The sequence below is a fragment of the Eriocheir sinensis genome, chromosome 33 (genome assembly GCF_024679095.1).
Source record: "Eriocheir sinensis breed Jianghai 21 chromosome 33, ASM2467909v1, whole genome shotgun sequence".
In the NCBI taxonomy this organism is placed as follows: domain Eukaryota; kingdom Metazoa; phylum Arthropoda; class Malacostraca; order Decapoda; family Varunidae; genus Eriocheir; species Eriocheir sinensis.
Genome location: NC_066541.1, coordinates 3,747,042 through 3,753,635, shown reverse-complemented (window position 1 = coordinate 3,753,635; position 6,594 = coordinate 3,747,042).

The window sequence follows — 6,594 nt, the reverse complement described above, 5'->3', positions numbered from 1 at the left end:
AACTGACTGACTGACTATCTGAATGACTGACTGACTGACTAACTGAATGACTGACTGACTGACTAACTGAATGACTGTCTGACTGATGGACATACTGACTTACTGACTGACTGCCTGATGGACTGACTAACTGACTGGCTGACTGGTTGACTCGCTGACTGGCTAACTGACTGGCTGACTGAATGACTGACTGACTGACTGACTGATTAACTGACTGGCTAACTGACTGACTGACTGGCTGATTGAATGACTAACTGGTTGACTGACTTGCTGACTCACTCACTTTAGGGGAGGCTGGTGGGTGACTCAAGCGACGTTCCAGTGTTCGCCCAGTTCAATCGCCAGTGATTTTTCAGCCGCCGCCCGGCTTAAATACCCAACTTAAAACTACCCACTGACCACAATGCTGTCCTATCAACCTTCTCTCTAGATTCTGAGATTCTAGGAGAGCTCATGGCAGGGAGCAGCAGCCAATACCAATAAACACACGCGCCTGCGCCTGCGCCAGAGCGGCTGGCCGACCATCAGGACCTACCGGAAAGAAGACCCGACCACAAACCAGATCCATCCGGAAGAAGCCTACCTGGCGCAATAGCGGCCGTAAAAAAAAAAAAACACTGGCGGACTGAGTGGGTGACTGACTGACGGACTGACGGACTAACTGACTGGCTGACGGACTGACTGATTGACTCATTGACGGATTGACTGGTTGGTTTACTGACTGACTGGCTGACTGACTAACTTACTGGTTGGTTGATTGCTTGACTAGCCAACTAACTGACTGACTGACTGAGAGACTGACTGACTAACTAGTTTACTGGCTGACTGACAGACTGACCAACTGACTGACAAGCTCACTGAATGACTGACTGGCTGACTGGCCGGCTGATTGATTGACTGACTGACTGAATGGCGGTCTCACTGACTGACTGAACGAATGAATGTTTGAGGGACCGGTTACCCACGAGGGCTATGTGTCTTAGGCTGGCACTCCTTGGCTGACTGACTGACTGGATGACTGACTGATTGACTGACTTATGACTGGCTGATTAAATGACTGACTGACTGGCTGACTGACTGGCGGACTGGCTGATCGACTGACTGACTGAGTAGATTTGTTTTTCAAAGTGAATGAATGAATGAATGAATGTGTGTGTGTGTGTGTGTGTGTGTGTGTGTGTGTGTGTGTGTGTGTGTGTGTGTGTGTGTGTGTGTGCACATTTACATCCTTTTCTTTTTCTTCTCTTTTTCCTATTACCCTTCCCTCATTTCCTTTTATTGTTTTCTCTTTGCTGCGGAAATCGAGTGACGGACTAACAGGGTGATCGGCTCACTGATTGACTGGCTAACTGACTGACTGATTGGGTAACTGACTGACCGACTTGCTGGGTGAGTGGGAGTGAATGAGTGACTGACAGACTGAATGACCGACTGAGTGAAAAACTGACTGACCAGCTGATTGACCGACTGACTGACTAATTGACTGACCGACTGACTGACCGACTGACTGACCGACTAATTGACCAACTGATTGACTGATTGACTGACAGACTGAGTAAACTGACTGACCGACTAACTGAATGAATGAATGAATGAACAAAACTATTTACATAACAACATAAGAACATAAGAACGTAAGGAGTCTGCAAGAGGCCGGTTGGCCTATACAAGGCAGCTCCTGTACACTCAACCCCACCTTACCTCACCATCCATGGCTTTATCTAACCTCTTCTTGAATGTATCTACGGTATTGGCACCCACAACATGGCTCCCAAGCCTGTTCCATTCATCTACCGCTCTACTGGTGAACCAATTCTTGCCTATGTCTTTGTTGAATCTGAATTTGTCTAACTTAAAACCATTGCTACGCGTCCTACCTGGCTCTTTTACTATCAAAATCTTATTGACATCCCCTTTATTAAAGCCCTTCATCCATTTATAGACTTCGATCAAGTCTCCTCGCAACCTTCGCCTTTCTAGAGAGTGTAGATTTAACTGCTTCAGCCTGTCTTCATAAGGCAAGTTTCTCACCCCCTGAATCATCTTTGTCATCCTCCTCTGTACAGATTCTAACATCTTGATATCCATTCTATAGTAGGGGGACCAGAACTGAACTGCATAATCGAGATGAGGTCTAACTAGTGCTAAGTAAAGTTTGAGAACGACTTCAGTGCTCCTATTGCTTACGCTCCTTGAGATGAAACCAAGTACTGTTTGCCCGATTTTTAGCTCACTAGGACTCCTAAGTCTCTCTCACGCCCAGACCTGCTTAGAGGAGTGCCATTTAAGGAGTAATTGTGTGAGGGGTTATTCCTACCTACACTCAGAATGCTACACTTCCCGACATTGAATTCCATCTGCCACTTCCCCGCCCAATCATATAGTCTGTCAAGCTCATCCTGGAGAACGGTAGTGTCCCTGTCTGATTGGATTACTCTACCGATCTTGGTATCATCTGCGAACTTACTGACATCACTACTAATTCCTGTGTCCAAATCATTGATGTAAATAATAAAATGCAGAGGACCCAGCACCGACCCTCTCAAGGTGTCTCCACTCGTAACACTGCCCCATTCAGATTTTTTACCATTGACTTGCACTCTCTGCTTCCTACCACTAAGCCACGCCCTGATCCAGTTCAAAACTTTCCCCTCTACGCCGTGAGCCTGTAATTTTAGTAATAACCGGTGATGAGGAGCTTTTCGAACGCTTTACTGAAATCTAAATATAAAATGTCAAAGTTTTCATCTCTGTCAACCGCCTCGATCACTTTAGTGTAGAAGGACAAGTAGCTGTTGTTGTGGTTATGGTTGTGGTGATGACTGGTTGTAGAAGTAGTGGTGATGGTGACGAGAAGAAAATGTGGTGATACTCGTAGTGATGATTTCTGGCTCATCAACACACATCCTAGTTCTAGTTCCTGACTGACTGACTGCATGGTTGACTGACTGACCGACTCCCAATAACCACAACCGTAATTACCAATATCCCAAAGAAACCACAATCACCACCACCACCGCCACCACAACCTCGACCCTCCCCACCCCACCCCCCACCCCCCACGCCAGAAGTCTCCCCACACCACACGACGCAACACTTCCTACATTTATTCATCACCACCACCACCACCACGGCCCATACTAAACCACCACACCACCGCCTTCACCACTATCACCACCCGATCACCACCACTGCTACAACAATCACTGCACGCTGCCACAGTGTTTCGTCATCACCACCACTAATACATCACAACCATGACTACTATCAAGCCACGAGGCAGAAATCACCACTACGAGTATCACCACATTTTATTTTCGCCACCATCACCACTACTACTACAACCAGTCTTCACCACAACCATAACCACAACAACAGCTACTACCAACCACAATCATCATTACCACCAGAACCACCACTCTCCACCAATACAAACATTACAATTCACCACCAACACCAACCACAACCATGCACTACCACCACCACTGCCATCACCAACATCACAACCACCACAACCACAACCATCAAAACAGCCACCACCACAACCACCACAACCGCCAGAGCCACAACCATCAAAACAGCCACCACCACAACCACCACAACCGCCAGAGCCACAACCATCAAAACAGCCACCACCACAACCACCACAACCGCCACAGCCACAACCATCAAAACAGCCACCACCACAACCACCACAACCGCCACAGCCACAACCATCAAAACAGCCACCACCACAACCACTACCATACTCTCCACCACCACCACCACCACCACAGCCACTAGCATAACCCCACAATAAAAATTCTTTCCAAACTACCTCCACGTATTGTTGAGGTCAGTAAAGTGGTTAATTAAATGGTGGATCATCGCCAGCCTGGCACACTTAAACAGGTGTCATAAACAAAGTGACAATCTTCCAGCTGCGAACACTCATCAAAAAAGAGAGAAAAAAAAAAAAACAGATGTAAGATTTCTCTATCGGCGTGTGTGTGTGTGTGTGTGTGTGTGTGTGTGTGTGTGTGTGTGTGTGTTTGTCTGTCATGTGAAAGCGAAACATGTGCTTGGATGACGTAGGGAATTAGGGAAAGAGGGTGGGAGGGAGGGAGGGAGGGAAGGAAGGAAGGAGGGAGGAAGGAGGGAGGGAAGGAGGGTGGGATTGAAGGAGGGGGTAGAGATGGCAAGATAAAAAACTAATAAGAGAGAGAGAGAGAGAGAGAGAGAGAGAGAGAGAGAGAGAGAGAGAGAGAGAGAGAGAGAGAGAGAGAGAGAGAGAGAGAGAGAGAGAGAGAGAGAGAGAGAGAGAGAGAGAGAGAGAGAGAGAGAGAGAGAGAGAGAGAGAGAGAGAAGAACGGAGAGGAGATATAAGGGAGAGGGAGAGCAGTGAACAGGTGCAAGAAAGAAGAAAGAGGGAGAGATGAGGAGCAAGGGAAAGAAAAGGTTTAAGAGGAAAGAAGAAGAGTAAGGTAAGGATGATAAAGGATAAAAATGGAAGCTAAGAAGAAGAGAAGGGAGTAAGGTATGAGGGGAGTGGGCTAAGGAGGGAAAGGGAGCAGTAGGGAAGGAGAGGGAGGAAGGGGAGGAAGACTTAGGGTTAAATGGTGAGGGAAGGAGACGGGCGTAGGGGTAGAGGGAAGGAAGGGGTGTAAGAAGGCAAGGGCGCAAGAGATATAAGGAAGGGGAGGAAAGAAAAGTATGGGGTAAGGTATAGGTGGGCTCAGACCCAATAGCTGCGCGTGGCTACGATGCTCATCTCCGTACCGCTGGCCCTTTGAGCTTGTGGTGGGTAAGAAACCATTCCCCAAGGACACGGGCCAATGTGAAGTCCGGGATTCCCACAGTTTACCTTCCCCAGTTTTCCCCAAGTATACCCATTTATCGACCAGCCGAAAGGGAGGACGAACAGGGAGGCGGTAAGGGGTACGGGAAGAGGGAGAAAGGGGAGAGAAGGGGGTGTTGGAAGGTAAGAAATGAAGGAAGGGAAGGAGAGGGAGAGGTGGGGAAAGGGTGAGGACGATGGGGAAGGGAACAAACTTTACTTAGCACTAGTTAGACCTCATCTCGATTATGCAGTTCAGTTCTGGTCCCCCTACTATAGAATGGATATCAAGATGTTAGAATCTGTACAGAGGAGGATGACAAAGATGATTCAGGGGGTGAGAAACTTTCCTTATGAAGACAGGCTGAAGCAGTTAAATCTACACTCTCTAGAAAGGCGAAGGTTGCGAGGAGACATGATCGAAGTCTATAAATGGATGAAGGGCTTTAACAAAGGGGATGTCAATAAGATTTTGATAGTAAAAGAGCCAGGTAGGACGCGTAGCAATGGTTTCAAGTTAGACAAATTCAGATTCAACAAAGACATAGGCAAGAATTGGTTCACCAATAGAGTGGTAGATGAATGGAACAGGCTTGGGAGCCATGTTGTGGGTGCCAATACCGTAGATACATTCAAGAAGAGGTTAGATAAAGCTATGGATGGTGAGGTAAGGTGGGGTTGAGTGTACAGGAGCTGCCTTGTATAGGCCAACCGGCCTCTTGCAGACTCCTTACGTTCTTATGTTCTTATGTTCTTATATGAGGAGGGTAAAGGAGGAAAGAAGGGGACGTAGGGGGTAAGGGGAGAGAAGTGGGATAGAGAGAGGTAAAGGAGGAGAGAAGGGGAGGGAGGGGATGGAAATGAGAAGGGGATTGATTTATTGGGGTAAGTAGTCATGGAGCGTAACTACAGCAGTCATATGGTGCCGAGGGGAAGGGGAACGGAAGGGGAGAAAGGGAAGGGAAGGAAGGAAGGGACGGGAGTGATGAGGGTGCATAAGAGGTAAGGAGTGCTGAGTAGATTAAGGGGAGGAATGCAAGAGAGGAGAGGGAGGAGAAGTGAGGGAGGAGGGAGAGTACGGGAAAGGGAGAAAGAGGAGGAGGAGGGAGAAGGGGTATAGGTGGTTAGGTAAGGGAGGAAGAGAGAGAAGAGGGAGAGGAGAGGGAGGAGAAGTGAGGGAGGAGAAAGAGTACAGGAAAGGGAGAAATAGGAGGAGGAGGAGGGAGAAGGGGTATACGTGGTCAGGTAAAGGAGGAAAGAGAGAGAAAAGGGAGAGGAGAGGGAGGAACGGGGGAGAGTACGGGAAGAGGGGACCAGGAGAGGTAGAGGAAGGGGGTACAGTTGGTTAGGTAAGGGAGGGAAGACGAGAAGAGGGAGAGAAGAGGGAGGAATAGACAGAGTAGGGGAGGGGGAAGAGAGGGGGTATATACAGGTGGTTTAAGGGAGAACGGAGGGAAGGAGAGGGGAGAGGGAGGGAGGGAGAGACCAAAGAAGGGGGGAGGGGGCGGGCAGGTGGTTAGGTAGGGGAGGATGGAGAGAGGGAGATAAGGGAGAAAGAGGAGGGAGAGAAGGGAGAAAGAGGAGGGAGAGAAGAGAGAAAGAGGGGGAAGGAGAGGCGGACAGGTGGTTAGGTAAGGGAGGATGGAGAGAGGAGGGAGAGAAGGGAGAAAGAGGAGGGAGAGAAGGGAGAAAGAGGAGGGAGAGAAGGGAGAAAGAGGAGGGAGAGAAGAGAGAAAGAGGGGGAAGGAGGGGCGGACAGGTGGCGGGCAGGTAGTACG